Genomic DNA, 19,484 nt, shown 5'->3' on the forward strand with positions numbered 1-19,484 from the left:
TTTCCATGTTTATGCAGATAGCGGTGAAGATATTTCCATGTTTATACAGATAGCGGTATAGATATTTCCATGTTTATACACATAGCGGTGTTGATATTTCCATGTTTATAGAGATTGCGGTGTATTTAATTCCAATTTTATACAGATAGCAGTGTAGATATTTCCAAGTTCATACAGATAGCAGTGTAGATATTTCCACGTTTATAGAGATGGCTGTGTAGATATTTCCATGTTCATACAGATGGCGGTGTAGATATTTCCATGTGTATAGAGATGGCGGTGTAGATATTTTCAGGTTTACACAGATGGCAGTGTAGATATTTCCATGTTTACACAGATACCGGTGTAGACATTTCCATGTTTACACAGATAGCGGTGTGGATATTTCCATGTTTATGCAGATAGCGGTGTAGATATTTCCATGTTCATACAGATAGCGGTGTAGATATTTCCATGTTCATACCAATAGCGGTGTAGATATTTCCATGTTCATACAGTTAGCGGTATAGATATTTCCATGTTTATACAGATGGCGGTGTAGATATTTCCATGTTTATGCAGATGGCGCTATAGATATTTCCATCTTTATACAGATGGTGGTGTAGATATTTCCATGTTCATACAGATGGCGGAGTAGATATTTCGAAGTTTATAGAGATAGCGCTGTACTTATTTCTATATTTATATAGAAATCTGTGTAGATATTTCCATGTATATGCAGATAGCTGTGTAGATATTTCCATGTTCATGCAGATAGCGGTTTAGTTATTTACATGTTCATCCAGATGCCGGTGTAGATACATCCATGTTCATAGAGATGGCGGTGAAGATATTTCCATGTTCATATATATTGCTGTGTAGATATTTCCATGTTCATACAGATAGCGGTGTAGATATTTCCACGTTTATAGAGATGGCGGTGTACATATTTCCATGTTCATACAGAGGACGGTGTAGATATTTCCATGTTTATAGGGATGGCGGTGTAGATATTTTCATGTTTACACAGATGGCGATGTGGATATTTCCATGTTTATGCAGATAGCAGTGTAGATATTTCCATGTTTATACAGATAGAGGTGCGGATATTTCCATGTTTATTCAGATAGCGGTGCGGATATTTCCATGTTTATACAAATAGTTGGGCAGATATTTCCATGTTTATAGAGATAGCGGTGTAGATATTTCCATCTTAATACAGATGGCGGTGTAGATATGTCCATGTTCGTACAGATGGCGGTGTAGATATTTCCATGTTCATACAGATGGCGGTGTTGATATTTCGAAGTTTATAGAGATAGCACTGTAGTTATTTCCATATTTATAGAGAAATCTCTGTAGATATTTCCATGTATATTCAGATAGCTGTGTGGATATTTCCATGTTCATGCAGATAGCGGTGTAGATAATTCCATGTTCATCCAGATGCCGGTGTACATATATCCACGTTCATACAGATGGCGGTGAAGATATTTCCATGCTCATACAGATGGTGGTGTAGGTATTTCCATGTTCATACAAATGGCGGTGTAGATATTTCCATGTTCATAGAGATGGCGGTGTAGATATTTCCAGGTTCATACAAATGGCGGTGTAGATATTTCCCTGTTCATAGAGATGGCGGTGTAGATATTTCCATGTTTATACAGATAGCAGTGTAGTTATTTCCATGTTTATAGAGATACCAGTGTGGATATTTCCATTGATATACAGACAGCTGTGTAGATATTTACATGTTCATACAGATAGCGGTGTGGATATTTCCATGTTCATGCCGATAGCGGTGTAGATATTTCCATGTTCATACAGATAGCGGAGTAGATATTTCCATGTTCATACAGATAGTGGTGTAGATATTTCCATGTTCATACAGATAGCGGTGTAGATATTTCCATGTTCATACAGTTAGCAGTGTAGATATTTCCATGTTCATACAGATGGCGGTGTAGATATTTCCATGTTCATACAGATGGCGGTGTAGATATTTCCATGTTCATACAGATAGCGGTGTAGAGATTTCCATGTTCATACAGATAGTGGTGTAGATATTTACATGTTCATACAGATAGCGGTCTAGATATTTTCATTTTCATACCAATAGCGGTGTAGACATTTCCATGTTCATACAGTTAGCGGTGTAGATATTTCCATGTTCATACAGATGGTGGTGTAGATATTTACATGTTCATACAGATGGTGGTGTAGATATTTCCATGTTCGTACGGATGGCAGTGTAGATATTTCCATTTTTATACAGATAGCAGTGTATTGATTTCCATGTTTATAGACATAGCAGTGTAGATATTTCCATTGATATAGAGATAGCTGTGTAGATATTTGCATGGTCATACAGATAGCGGTGTAGATATTTCCATGTTCATACAGATGGCGGTGTAGATATTTCCATGTTCATACAAATGGCGGTGTAGTTATTTCCATGTTCATAGAGATGGCGGTGTAGATATTTCCATGTTCATACAAATGGCGGTGTAGATATTTCCATGTTCATAGAGATGGCGGAGTTGATATTTCCGTATTTATAGAGATAGCAGTGTAGTTATTTCCATGTTTATAGAGATAGCAGTGTAGATATTTCCATTGATATACAGATAGCTGTGTAGATATTTGCATGTTCATAGAGATAGCGGTGTAGATATTTCCATGTTCATACAGATAGCGGTGTAGATATTTCCATGTTCATATAGATAGCGGTGTAGATATTTCCATGTTCATACAGACAGCAGTGTAGATATTTCCATGTTCATACAGTTAGCGGTGTAGATATTTCCATGTTCATACAGATGGCGGTGTAGATATTTACATGTTCATACAGATGGCGGTGTAGATATTTACATGTTCATACAGATGGCGGTGTAGATATTTCCATGTTCATACAGATGGCGGTGTAGATATTTCCATGTTCATACCAATAGCGGTGTAGACATTTCCATGTTCATATATATAGCGGTGTAGATATTTCCATGTTCATACAGATGGCGGTGAAGATATTTCCATGTTCATACAGATGGTGGTGTAGATATTTCCATGTTTGTTCGGATGGCAATGTAGATATTTCCATGTTCATACAGGTGGCGGTGTAGATATTTCCATGTTTATACAGATAGCAGTGTAGTTATTTCCATGTTAATAGAGATAGCTGTGTAGATATTTCCATTGATATACTGATAGCTGTGTAGATATTTGCATGTCCATACAGATAGCGGTGTAGATATTTCCATGTTCATACAGATGGCGATGTAGATATTTCCATGTTCGTACAGATGGCGGTGTAGATATTTCCATGTTCATAGAGAGGGCGGTGTAGATATTTTCAGGTTTACACAGATGGCAGTGTAGATATTTCCATGTTTACACAGATACCGGTGTAGACATTTCCATGTTTACACAGATAGCGGTGTGGATATTTCCATGTTTATGCAGATAGCGGTGTAGATATTTCCATGTTCATACAGATAGCGGTGTAGATATTTCCATGTTCATACCAATAGCGGTGTAGATATTTCCATGTTCATACAGTTAGCGGTATAGATATTTCCATGTTTATACAGATGGCGGTGTAGATATTTCCATGTTTATGCAGATGGCGCTATAGATATTTCCATCTTTATACAGATGGTGGTGTAGATATTTCCATGTTCATACAGATGGCGGAGTAGATATTTCGAAGTTTATAGAGATAGCGCTGTAGTTATTTCTATATTTATATAGAAATCTGTGTAGATATTTCCATGTATATGCAGATAGCTGTGTAGATATTTCCATGTTCATGCAGATAGCGGTTTAGTTATTTACATGTTCATCCAGATGCCGGTGTAGATACATCCATGTTCATAGAGATGGCGGTGAAGATATTTCCATGTTCATATATATTGCTGTGTAGATATTTCCATGTTCATACAGATAGCGGTGTAGATATTTCCACGTTTATAGAGATGGCGGTGTACATATTTCCATGTTCATACAGAGGACGGTGTAGATATTTCCATGTTTATAGGGATGGCGGTGTAGATATTTTCATGTTTACACAGATGGCGATGTGGATATTTCCATGTTTATGCAGATAGCAGTGTAGATATTTCCATGTTTATACAGATAGAGGTGCGGATATTTCCATGTTTATTCAGATAGCGGTGCGGATATTTCCATGTTTATACAAATAGTTGGGCAGATATTTCCATGTTTATACAGATAGCGGTGTAGATATTTCCATCTTAATACAGATGGCGGTGTAGATATGTCCATGTTCGTACAGATGGCGGTGTAGATATTTCCATGTTCATACAGTTAGCGGTGTAGATATTTCCATGTTCATACAGATGGTGGTGTAGATATTTACATGTTCATACAGATGGTGGTGTAGATATTTCCATGTTCGTACGGATGGCAGTGTAGATATTTCCATTTTTATACAGATAGCAGTGTATTGATTTCCATGTTTATAGACATAGCAGTGTAGATATTTCCATTGATATAGAGATAGCTGTGTAGATATTTGCATGGTCATACAGATAGCGGTGTAGATATTTCCATGTTCATACAGATGGCGGTGTAGATATTTCCATGTTCATACAAATGGCGGTGTAGTTATTTCCATGTTCATAGAGATGGCGGTGTAGATATTTCCATGTTCATACAAATGGCGGTGTAGATATTTCCATGTTCATAGAGATGGCGGAGTTGATATTTCCGTATTTATAGAGATAGCAGTGTAGTTATTTCCATGTTTATAGAGATAGCAGTGTAGATATTTCCATTGATATACAGATAGCTGTGTAGATATTTGCATGTTCATAGAGATAGCGGTGTAGATATTTCCATGTTCATACAGATAGCGGTGTAGATATTTCCATGTTCATATAGATAGCGGTGTAGATATTTCCATGTTCATACAGATAGCAGTGTAGATATTTCCATGTTCATACAGTTAGCGGTGTAGATATTTCCATGTTCATACAGATGGCGGTGTAGATATTTACATGTTCATACAGATGGCGGTGTAGATATTTACATGTTCATACAGATGGCGGTGTAGATATTTCCATGTTCATACAGATGGCGGTGTAGATATTTCCATGTTCATACCAATAGCGGTGTAGACATTTCCATGTTCATATATTTAGCGGTGTAGATATTTCCATGTTCATACAGATGGCGGTGAAGATATTTCCATGTTCATACAGATGGTGGTGTAGATATTTCCATGTTTGTTCGGATGGCAATGTAGATATTTCCATGTTCATACAGGTGGCGGTGTAGATATTTCCATGTTTATACAGATAGCAGTGTAGTTATTTCCATGTTAATAGAGATAGCTGTGTAGATATTTCCATTGATATACTGATAGCTGTGTAGATATTTGCATGTCCATACAGATAGCGGTGTAGATATTTCCATGTTCATACAGATGGCGATGTAGATATTTCCATGTTCGTACAGATGGCGGTGTAGATATTTCCATGTTCATAGAGAGGGCGGTGTAGATATTTCCATGTTTACGCAGATAGCGGTATAGATATTTCCATGTTTATACAGATGGTGGTGTAGATATTTCCATGTTTATAGAGATGGCGGTCTAGATATTTCCATGGTAACAGAGATAGTGGTGTAGTTATTTCCAAGTTTATAGAGACAGCGTTGTAGATATTTCCATGTTTATAAAGATAGCGGTGAAGATATTTCCATGTTTATACAGATAGCGGTATAGATATTTCCATGTTTATACAGATAGCAGTGTAGTTATTTCCATGTTTATAGAGATAGCAGTGTAGATATTTCCATTGATATACTGATAGCTGTGTAGATATTTGCATGTCCATACAGATAGCGGTGTAGATATTTCCATGTTCATACAGACAGCGGTGTAGATATTTCCATGTTTATACAGATAGTGTTGCGGATATTTCCATGTTTATAGAGATAGTTGGGCCGATATTTCCATTTTTATACAGATAGCGGTGTAGATATTTCCATCTTAATACAGATGGCGGTGTAGATATGTCCATGTTCGTACAGATGGCGTTGTACATATTTCCATGTTCATACAGATGGGGGTGTAGATATTTTGAAGTTTATAGAGATAGCACTGTAGTTATTTCCATATTTATTGAGAAATCTGTGTAGATATTTCCATGTATATGCAGATAGCTGTGTAGATATTCCCATTTTCATGCAGATAGCGGTGTAGATACTTCCATTTTCATCCAGATGCCGGTGTAGATATATCCATGTTCATACAGATGGGGGTGAAGATATTTCCATGTTCATACAGATGGCGGTGTAGATATTTCCATGTTCATGCAAATGGCGGTGTAGATATTTCCATGTTCATAGAGATGGCGGTGTAGATATTTCCATGTACATACAAATGGCGGTGTAGATATTTCCATGTTCGTACAGATGGCGGTGCAGATATTCCCATGTTAATACAGTTAGCCGTGTAGATATTTCCATGTTCATTCAGAGGGCGGTGTAGATATTTCCATGTTCATACAGATGGAGGTGTAGATATTTCCATGTTCGTATGGATGGCAGTGTAGATATTTCCATGTTCATACAGGTGGCGGTGTAGATATTTCCATGTTTATACAGATAGCAGTGTAGTTATTTCCTTGTTTATAGAGAAAGCAGGGCAGATATTTCCATTGATAAACAGATAGCTGTGTAGATATTTGCATGTTCATACAGATAGCGGTATAGATATTTCCATGTTTACACAGATAGCGGTGTAGATATTTCCATGTTCATACAGATGGCGGTGTAGATATTTACATGTTCATAGAGATGGCGGTGTAGATATTTCCATGTTTATGAAGATAGCGGTATAGATATTTCCATGTTTATACAGATAGTGGTGTAGAAATTTCCATGTTTATGAAGATAGCGGTATAGATATTTCCATGTTTATACAGATAGCGGTGAAGATATTTCCATGTTTATACAGATGGTGGTGTAGTTATTTCCAAGTTTATAGAGACAGCGTTGTAGATATTTCCATGTTTATACAGATAGCGGTGAAGATATTTCCATGTTTATACAGATAGCGGTGTACATATTTCCATGTTTATACAGATAGCGGTGTAGATATTTCCATGTTTATAGAGATAGTGGTGTAGATAAATCCAATTTTATACAGATAGCAGTGTAGATATTTCCAAGTTCATACAGATAGCGGTGTAGATATTTCCACGTTTATAGAGATGGCGGTGTAGATATTTCCATGTTCATACAGACGGCGGTGTAGATATTTCCATGTTTATAGGGATGGCGGTGTAGATATTTTCATGTTTATACAGATGGCAGTGTAGATATTTCCATGTTTACACAGATAGCGGTGTAGACATTTCCATGTTTACACAGATAGCGGTGTGAATATTTCCATTTTAATACAGATGGCGGTGTAGATATGTCCATGTTTGTACAGATGGCGGTGTAGACATTTCCATGTTCATACAGATGGCGGTGTAGATATTTCGAAGTTTATAGAGATAGCGCTGTAGTTATTTCCATATTTATAGAGAAATCTCTGTAGATATTTCCATGTATATTCAGATAGCTGTGTAGATATTTCCATGTTCATGCAGATAGCGGTGTAGATATTTCCATGTTCATCCAGATGCCGGTGTACATATATCCATGTTCATACAGAAGGCGGTGAAGATATTTCCATGTTCATACAGATGGTGGTGTAGATATTTCCATGTTCATACAAATGACGGTGTAAATATTTCCATGTTCATAGAGATGGCGGTGTAGATATTTCCATGTTCATACAAATGGCAGTGTAGATATTTCCATGTTCATAGAGATGGCGGTGTAGATATTTCCATATTTATACAGATAGCAGTGTAGTTATTTCCATGTTTATAGGGATAGCAGTGTAGATATTTTCATTGATATACAGATAGCTGTGTAGATATTTGCATGTTCATACAGATAGCGGTGTAGATATTTCCATGTTCATACAGATAGCGGTGTAGATATTTCCATGTTCATACCAATAGTGGTGTAGATATTTTCATGTTCATACAGTTAGCGGTGTAGATATTTCCATGTTCATACAGATGGCGGTGTAGATATTTCCATGTTCATACAGATGGCGGTGTAGATATTTTGAAGTTTATACAAATAGCGCTGTAGTTATTTCCATATTTATAGTGAAATCTGTGTAGATATTTCCATGTATATGCAGATAGCTGTGTAGATATTTCCATGTTCATACAGACAACGGTGTAGATATTTCCATGTTCATCCAGATGCCGGTGTAGATATTTGCATCTTCATACAGATAGCAGTGTAGATATTTCCATGTTCATACAGATAGCGGTGTAGATATTTCCATGTTCATACAGAGAGCAGTGTAGATATTTCCATGTTCATACAGATAGCGGTGTAGATATTTCCATGTTCATACAGATAGAGGAGTAGGTATTTCCACGTTCTTACAGTTAGCGGTGTAGATATTTCCATGTTCATACAGATGGCGGTGTAGATATTTCCATGTTCATACAGATGGCTGTGTAGATATTTCCATGTACATACAGGTGGCGGTGTAGATATTTCCATGTTTATACAGATAGCAGTGTAGTTATTTCCATGTTTATAGAGATAGCAGTGTAGATATTTCCATTGATATACTGATAGCTGTGTAGATATTTGCATGTCCTTACAGGTAACGGTGTAGATATTTCCATGTTCATACAGATAGCGGTGTAGATATTTCCATGTTTATACAGATAGTGGTGCGGATATTTCCATGTTTATACAGATAGTTGGGCAGATATTTCCATGTTTATACAAATAGCGGTGTAGATATTTCCATCTTAATACATATGGCGGTGTAGATATGTCCATGTTCGTACAGATGGCATTGTACATATTTCCATGTTCATACAGATGGCGGTGTAGATATTTAGAAGTTTATAGAGATAGCGCTGTAGTTATTTCCATATTTATTGAGAAATCTGTGTAGATATTTCCATGAATATGCAGATAGCTGTGTAGATATTCCCATTTTCATGCAGATAGCGGTGTAGATATTTCCATGTTCATCCAGATGCCGGTGTAGATATATCCATGTTCATACAGATGGGGGTGAAGATATTTCCATGTTCATACAGATGGCGGTGTAGATATTTCCATGTTCATGCAAATGGCGGTGTAGATATTTCCATGTTCATAGAGATGGCGGTGTAGATATTTCCATGTACATACAAATGGCGGTGTAGATATTTCCATGTTCGTACAGATGGCGGTGCAGATATTCCCATGTTAATACAGTTAGCCGTGTAGATATTTCCATGTTCATTCAGAGGGCGGTGTAGATATTTCCATGTTCATACAGATGGAGGTGTAGATATTTCCATGTTCGTATGGATGGCAGTGTAGATATTTCCATGTTCATACAGGTGGCGGTGTAGATATTTCCATGTTTATACAGATAGCAGTGTAGTTATTTCCTTGTTTATAGAGAAAGCAGGGCAGATATTTCCATTGATAAACAGATAGCTGTGTAGATATTTGCATGTTCATACAGATAGCGGTATAGATATTTCCATGTTTACACAGATAGCGGTGTAGATATTTCCATGTTCATACAGATGGCGGTGTAGATATTTACATGTTCATAGAGATGGCGGTGTAGATATTTCCATGTTTATGAAGATAGCGGTATAGATATTTCCATGTTTATACAGATAGTGGTGTAGAAATTTCCATGTTTATGAAGATAGCGGTATAGATATTTCCATGTTTATACAGATAGCGGTGAAGATATTTCCATGTTTATACAGATGGTGGTGTAGTTATTTCCAAGTTTATAGAGACAGCGTTGTAGATATTTCCATGTTTATACAGATAGCGGTGAAGATATTTCCATGTTTATACAGATAGCGGTGTACATATTTCCATGTTTATACAGATAGCGGTGTAGATATTTCCATGTTTATAGAGATAGTGGTGTAGATAAATCCAATTTTATACAGATAGCAGTGTAGATATTTCCAAGTTCATACAGATAGCGGTGTAGATATTTCCACGTTTATAGAGATGGCGGTGTAGATATTTCCATGTTCATACAGACGGCGGTGTAGATATTTCCATGTTTATAGGGATGGCGGTGTAGATATTTTCATGTTTATACAGATGGCAGTGTAGATATTTCCATGTTTACACAGATAGCGGTGTAGACATTTCCATGTTTACACAGATAGCGGTGTGGATATTTCCATTTTAATACAGATGGCGGTGTAGATATGTCCATGTTTGTACAGATGGCGGTGTAGACATTTCCATGTTCATACAGATGGCGGTGTAGATATTTCGAAGTTTATAGAGATAGCGCTGTAGTTATTTCCATATTTATAGAGAAATCTCTGTAGATATTTCCATGTATATTCAGATAGCTGTGTAGATATTTCCATGTTCATGCAGATAGCGGTGTAGATATTTCCATGTTCATCCAGATGCCGGTGTACATATATCCATGTTCATACAGATGGCGGTGAAGATATTTCCATGTTCATACAGATGGTGGTGTAGATATTTCCATGTTCATACAAATGACGGTGTAAATATTTCCATGTTCATAGAGATGGCGGTGTAGATATTTCCATGTTCATACAAATGGCAGTGTAGATATTTCCATGTTCATAGAGATGGCGGTGTAGATATTTCCATATTTATACAGATAGCAGTGTAGTTATTTCCATGTTTATAGGGATAGCAGTGTAGATATTTTCATTGATATACAGATAGCTGTGTAGATATTTGCATGTTCATACAGATAGCGGTGTAGATATTTCCATGTTCATACAGATAGCGGTGTAGATATTTCCATGTTCATACCAATAGTGGTGTAGATATTTTCATGTTCATACAGTTAGCGGTGTAGATATTTCCATGTTCATACAGATGGCGGTGTAGATATTTCCATGTTCATACAGATGGCGGTGTAGATATTTTGAAGTTTATACAAATAGCGCTGTAGTTATTTCCATATTTATAGTGAAATCTGTGTAGATATTTCCATGTATATGCAGATAGCTGTGTAGATATTTCCATGTTCATACAGACAACGGTGTAGATATTTCCATGTTCATCCAGATGCCGGTGTAGATATTTGCATCTTCATACAGATAGCAGTGTAGATATTTCCATGTTCATACAGATAGCGGTGTAGATATTTCCATGTTCATACAGAGAGCAGTGTAGATATTTCCATGTTCATACAGATAGCGGTGTAGATATTTCCATGTTCATACAGATAGAGGAGTAGGTATTTCCACGTTCTTACAGTTAGCGGTGTAGATATTTCCATGTTCATACAGATGGCGGTGTAGATATTTCCATGTTCATACAGATGGCTGTGTAGATATTTCCATGTACATACAGGTGGCGGTGTAGATATTTCCATGTTTATACAGATAGCAGTGTAGTTATTTCCATGTTTATAGAGATAGCAGTGTAGATATTTCCATTGATATACTGATAGCTGTGTAGATATTTGCATGTCCTTACAGGTAACGGTGTAGATATTTCCATGTTCATACAGATAGCGGTGTAGATATTTCCATGTTTATACAGATAGTGGTGCGGATATTTCCATGTTTATACAGATAGTTGGGCAGATATTTCCATGTTTATACAAATAGCGGTGTAGATATTTCCATCTTAATACAGATGGCTGTGTAGATATGTCCATGTTCGTACAGATGGCATTGTACATATTTCCATGTTCATACAGATGGCGGTGTAGATATTTAGAAGTTTATAGAGATAGCGCTGTAGTTATTTCCATATTTATTGAGAAATCTGTGTAGATATTTCCATGAATATGCAGATAGCTGTGTAGATATTCCCATTTTCATGCAGATAGCGGTGTAGATATTTCCATGTTCATCCAGATGCCGGTGTAGATATATCCATGTTCATACAGATGGGGGTGAAGATATTTCCATGTTCATACAGATGGCGGTGTAGATATTTCCATGTTCATGCAAATGGCGGTGTAGATATTTCCATGTTCGTACAGATGGCGGTGCAGATATTTCCATGTTCATACAGTTAGCCGTGTAGATATTTGCATGTTCATACTGATAGCGGTGTAGATATTTACATGGTCATACAGATGGCGGTGTAGATATTTCCATGTTCGTATGGATGGCAGTGTAGATATTTCCATGTTCATACTGGTGGCGGTGTAGATATTTCCATGTTCATACAGATAGCGGTGTAGATATTTCCATGTTCATACAGATAGAGGTGTAGGTATTTCCACGTTCTTACAGTTAGCGGTGTAGATATTTCCATGTTCATACAGATGGCGGTGTAGATATTTCCATGTTCATACAGATGACAGTGTAGATATTTCCATGTACATACAGGTGGCGGTGTAGATATTTCCATGTTTATACAGATAGCAGTGTAGTTATTTCCATGTTTACAGAGATAGCAATGTAGATATTTCCATTGATATACAGATAGCTGTGTAGATATTTGCATGTTCATACAGATAGCGGTGTAGATATTTCCACGTTCGTACAGATAGCGGTGTAGATATTTCCATGTTCATACAGATAGCGGTGTAGATATTTCCATGTTCATACAGTTAGCGGTGTAGGTATTTCCATGTTCATACAGATGGCGGTGTAGATATTTACGTGTTCATACAGATGGCGGTGTAGATATTTCCATGTTCGTACAGATGGCGATGTAGATATTTCCATGCTCATAGAGGTGGCGGTGTAGATATTTCCATGTTTATGCAGATAGCGGTATAGATATTTCCATGTTTATACAGACGGTGGTGTAGATATTTCCATGTTCATGGGGATGGCGGTGTAGATATTTTCATGTTTACACAGATGGCGGTGTAGATATTTCCATGTTTACACAGATAGCGCTGTAGACATTTCCATGTTTACACAGATAGCGGTGTGGATATTTCCATGTTTATGCAGAAAGCAGTGTAGATAGTTCCATGTTTATAAAGATAGCGGTGCGGATATTTCCATTTTTATACAGATAGTTGGGCAGATATTTCCATGTTTATACAGATAGCGGTGTAGATATTTCCATCTTAATACAGATGGCAGTGTAGATATGTCCATGATTGTACAGATGGCAGTGTAGATATTTCCATGTTCATACAGGTGGCGGTGTAGATATTTCCATGTTCATAGAGATGGCGGTGTAGATATTTTCATGTTCACACAAATGGCGGTGTCGATATTTCCATGTTCATAGAGATGGCGGTGTAGATATTTCCATGTTTATACAGATAGCAGTGTAGTTATTTCCATGTTTATAGAGATAGCAGTGTAGATATTTCCATTGATATACAGATAGCTGTGTAGATATTTGCATGTTTATACAGATAGCGGTGTAGATATTTCTATGTTCATACAGATAGCGGTGTAGACATTTCCATGTTCATACAGATAGCGGTGTAGATATTTCCATGTTCGTACAGATAGCGGTGTTTATATTTCCATGTTCATACAGATGGCAGTGAAGATATTTCCATGTTCATACACTTAGCGGTGTAGATATTTCCATGTTTATAGAGATACTGGTGTAGTTATTTCCAAGTTTATAGAGACAGCGTTGTAGATATTTCCATGTTTATACAGATAGCGGTGAAGATATTTCCATGTTTATACAGATAGCGGTGTACATATTTCCATGTTTATACAGATAACAGTGTAGATATTTCCATGTTTATAGAGATAGTGGTGCAGATAATTTGAATTTTATACAGATAGCAGTGTAGATATTTCCAAGTTCATACCGATAGCGGTGTAGATATTTTCACGTTTATAGAGATGGCGGTGTAGATATTTCCATGTTCATACAGATAGCGGTGTAGATATTTCCATGTTCATACAGATAGCTGTGCAGATATTTCCATGTTCATACAGATAGCGGTGTAGATATTTCCATGTTCATACCGGTAGCGGTGTAGATATTTCCATGTTCATACAGGTGGCGGTGTAGATATTTACATGTTCATACAGATGGCCGTGTAGATATCTCCATGTTCGTTCGAATGGCAGTGTAGATATTTCCATGTTCATACAGGAGGCGGTGTAGATATTTCCATGCTTATACAGATAGCGGTGTAGTTATTTCCATGTTTATAGAGATAGCAGTGTAGATATTTCCATTGATATACAGATAGCTGTGTAGATATTTGCATGTTCATACAGATAGCGGTGTAGGTATTTCCATGTTCATACAGATAGCGGTGTGGATATTTCCATGTTCATACAGATAACGGTGTAGATATTTCCATGTTCATACAGATAACGGTGTAGATATTTCCATGTTCATACAGATAACGGTGTAGATATTTCCATGTTCATACAGTTAGCGGTGTAGATATTTCCATGTTCATACAGATGGCGGTGTAGATATTTACATGTTCATACAGATGGCGATGTAGATATTTCCATGTTCGTACTGATGGCGGTGTAGATATTTCCATGTTCATAGAGATGGCGGTGTAGATATTTCCATGTTTATGCAGATAGCGGTATAGATATTTCCATGTTTATACAGATGGTGGTGTAGATATTTCCATGTTTATAGAGATGGTGGTCTAGATATTTCCATGTTTATAGAGATAGTGGTGTAGTTATTTCCAAGTTTATAGAGACAGCGTTGTAGATGTTTCCATGTTTATACAGATAGCGGTGAAGATATTTCCAGGTTTATACAGATAGCGGTGTAGATATTTCAATGTTTATACAGATAACAGTGTAGATATTTCCATGTGTGTAGAGATAGTGGTGTAGATAATTTCAATTTTATACAGATAGCAGTGTAGATATTTCCAAGTTCATATACATAGCAGTGTAGATATTTCCACGTTTATAGAGATGGCGGTGTAGATATTTCCATGTTCATACAGATGGCGGTGTAGATATTTCCATGTTGATAGGGATGGCGGTGTAGATATTTTCATCTTTGCACAGATGGCGGTGTAGATATTTCCATGTTTACGCAGATAACGGTGTAGACATTTCCATGTTTACACAGATAGCGGTGTGGATATTTCCATGTTTATGCAGATAGCGGTGTAGATATTTCCATGTTTATACAGATAGCGGTGCGGATATTTCCATGTTTATGCAGATAGCGTTGTAGATATTTCCATGTTTATACAGATAGCAGTGCGGGTATTTCCATGTTTATACAGATAGTGGTGCAGATATTTCCATGTTTATAAAGATAGCTGTGTAGATATTTCCATCTTAATACAGATGGCGGTGTAGATATGTCCATGTTCGTTCAGATGGCGGTGTAGATATTTCCATGTTCATACATATGGCGGTGTAGATATTTCGAAGTTTATAGAGATCGCGCTCTAGTTATTTCCATATTTATAGAGACATCTGTGTAGATATTTCCATGTATATGCAGATAGCTGTGTAGATATTTCCATGTTCATGTAGATAGCGGTGTAGATATTTCCATTTTCATCCAGATGCCGGTGTAGATATTTGCATGTTCATAGAGATAGTGGTGTAGATATTTCCATGTTCATACAGATAGCGGTGTAGCTATTTCCATGTTCATACAGAGAGCGGTGTAGATATTTCCATGTTCATGCAGATAGCGGTGTAGATATTTCCATATTCATCCAGATGCCGGTGTAGATATTTGCATGTTCATAGAGATAGCGGTGTAGATATTTCCATGTTCATACAGATAGCGGTGTAGCTATTTCCATGTTCATACCGAGAGCGGTGTAGATATTTCCATGTTCATACAGATAGCGGTGTAGATATTTCCATATTCATACAGATAGCGGTGTAGGTCTTTCCATGTTTATAGAGATAGCAGTGTAGATATTTCCATTGATATACTTATAGCTGTGTAGATATTTGCATGTCCATACAGATAGCGGTGTAGATATTTCCAGGTTCATACAGATAGCGGTGTAGATATTTGCATGTTTATACAGATAGCGGTGTAGATATTTCCATGTTCATACAGATAGCGGTGTAGATATTTCCATTTTCATACAGACAGCGTTGTAGATATTTCCATGTTTATACAGATAGCGGTGAAGATATTTCCATGTTTATACAGATAGCGGTGTACATATTTCCATGTTTATACAGATAACAGTGTAGATATTTCCATGTTTATAGAGATAGTGGTGTAGATAATTTGAATTTTATACAGATAGCAGTGTAGATATTTCCAAGTTCATACCGATAGCGGTGTAGATATTTTCACGTTTATAGAGATGGCGGTGTAGATATTTCCATGTTCATACAGATAGCGGTGTAGATATTTCCATGTTCATACAGATAGCTGTGCAGATATTTCCATGTTCATACAGATAGCGGTGTAGATATTTCCATGTTCATACAGGTAGCGGTGTAGATATTTCCATGTTCATACAGGTGGCGGTGTAGATATTTACATGCTCATACAGATGGCCGTGTAGATATTTCCATGTTCGTTCGAATGGCAGTGTAGATATTTCCATGTTCATACAGGAGGCGGTGTAGATATTTCCATGCTTATACAGATAGCGGTGTAGTTATTTCCATGTTTATAGAGATAGCAGTGTAGATATTTCCATTGATATACAGATAGCTGCGTAGATATTTGCATGTTCATACAGATAGCGGTGTAGGTATTTCCATGTTCATACAGATAGCGGTGTAGATATTTCCATGTTCATACAGATAGCGGTGTAGATATTTCCATGTTCATACAGATAGCTGTGCAGATATTTCCATGTTCATACAGATAGCGGTGTAGATATTTCCATGTTCATACAGGTAGCGGTGTAGATATTTCCATGTTCATACAGGTGGCGGTGTAGATATTTACATGTTCATACAGATGGCCGTGTAGATATCTCCATGTTCGTTCGAATGGCAGTGTAGATATTTCCATGTTCATACAGGAGGCGGTGTAGATATTTCCATGCTTATACAGATAGCGGTGTAGTTATTTCCATGTTTATAGAGATAGCAGTGTAGATATTTCCATTGATATACAGATAGCTGTGTAGATATTTGCATGTTCATACAGATAGCGGTGTAGGTATTTCCATGTTCATACAGATAGCGGTGTGGATATTTCCATGTTCATACAGATAACGGTGTAGATATTTCCATGTTCATACAGATAACGGTGTAGATATTTCCATGTTCATACAGATAGCGGTGTAGATATTTCCATGTTCATACAGTTAGCGGTGTAGATATTTCCATGTTCATACAGATGGCGGTGTAGATATTTACATGTTCATACAGATGGCGATGTAGATATTTCCATGTTCGTACTGATGGCGGTGTAGATATTTCCATGTTCATAGAGATGGCGGTGTAGATATTTCCATGTTTATGCAGATAGCGGTATAGATATTTCCATGTTTATACAGATGGTGGTGTAGATATTTCCATGTTTATAGAGATGGTGGTCTAGATATTTCCATGTTTATAGAGATAGTGGTGTAGTTATTTCCTAGTTTATAGAGACAGCGTTGTAGATGTTTCCATGTTTATACAGATAGCGGTGAAGATATTTCCAGGTTTATACAGATAGCGGTGTAGATATTTCAATGTTTATACAGATAACAGTGTAGATATTTCCATGTGTGTAGAGATAGTGGTGTAGATAATTTCAATTTTATACAGATAGCAGTGTAGATATTTCCAAGTTCACATACATAGCAGTGTAGATATTTCCAAGTTTATAGAGATGGCGGTGTAGATATTTCCATGTTCATACAGATGGCGGTGTAGATATTTCCATGTTGATAGGGATGGCGGTGTAGATATTTTCATCTTTACACAGATGGCGGTGTAGATATTTCCATGTTTACGCAGATAACGGTGTAGACATTTCCATGTTTACACAGATAGCGGTGTGGATATTTCCATGTTTATGCAGATAGCGGTGTAGATATTTCCATGTTTATACAGATAGAGGTGCGGATATTTCCATGTTTATGCAGATAGCGTTGTAGATATTTCCATGTTTATACAGATAGCAGTGCGGGTATTTCCATGTTTATACAGATAGTGGTGCAGATATTTCCATGTTTATAAAGATAGCTGTGTAGATATTTCCATCTTAATACAGATGGCGGTGTAGATATGTCCATGTTCGTTCAGATGGCGGTGTAGATATTTCCATGTTCATACATATGGCGGTGTAGATATTTCGAAGTTTATAGAGATCGCGCTCTAGTTATTTCCATATTTATAGAGACATCTGTGTAGATATTTCCATGTATATGCAGATAGCTGTGTAGATATTTCCATGTTCATGTAGATAGCCGTGTAGATATTTCCATTTTCATCCAGATGCCGGTGTAGATATTTGCATGTTCATAGAGATAGTGGTGTAGATATTTCCATGTTCATACAGATAGCGGTGTAGCTATTTCCATGTTCATACAGAGAGCGGTGTAGATATTTCCATGTTCATGCAGATAGCGGTGTAGATATTTCCATATTCATCCAGATGCCGGTGTAGATATTTGCATGTTCATAGAGATAGCGGTGTAGATATTTCCATGTTCATACAGATAGCGGTGTAGCTATTTCCATGTTCATACCGAGAGCGGTGTAGATATTTCCATGTTCATACAGATAGCGGTGTAGATATTTCCATATTCATACAGATAGCGGTGTAGGTCTTTCCATGTTTATAGAGATAGCAGTGTAGATATTTCCATTGATATACTTATAGCTGTGTAGATATTTGCATGTCCATACAGATAGCGGTGTAGATATTTCCAGGTTCATACAGATAGCGGTGTAGATATTTGCATGTTTATACAGATAGCGGTGTAGATATTTCCATGTTCATACAGATAGCGGTGTAGATATTTCCATTTTCATACAGACAGCGTTGTAGATATTTCCATGTTTATACAGATAGCGGTGTACATATTTCCATGTTTATACAGATAACAGTGTAGATATTTCCATGTTTATAGAGATAGTGGTGTAGATAATTTGAATTTTATACAGATAGCAGTGTAGATATTTCCAAGTTCATACCGATAGCGGTGTAGATATTTTCACGTTTATAGAGATGGCGGTGTAGATATTTCCATGTTCATACAGATAGCGGTGTAGATATTTCCATGTTCATACAGATAGCTGTGCAGATATTTCCATGTTCATACAGATAGCGGTGTAGATATTTCCATGTTCATACAGGTAGCGGTGTAGATATTTCCATGTTCATACAGGTGGCGGTGTAGATATTTACATGCTCATACAGATGGCCGTGTAGATATTTCCATGTTCGTTCGAATGGCAGTGTAGATATTTCCATGTTCATACAGGAGGCGGTGTAGATATTTCCATGCTTATACAGATAGCGGTGTAGTTATTTCCATGTTTATAGAGATAGCAGTGTAGATATTTCCATTGATATACAGATAGCTGCGTAGATATTTGCATGTTCATACAGATAGCGGTGTA

Source organism: Gorilla gorilla, chromosome 20 (genome assembly GCF_029281585.2).
Source record: "Gorilla gorilla gorilla isolate KB3781 chromosome 20, NHGRI_mGorGor1-v2.1_pri, whole genome shotgun sequence".
NCBI classification, from domain to species: domain Eukaryota; kingdom Metazoa; phylum Chordata; class Mammalia; order Primates; family Hominidae; genus Gorilla; species Gorilla gorilla.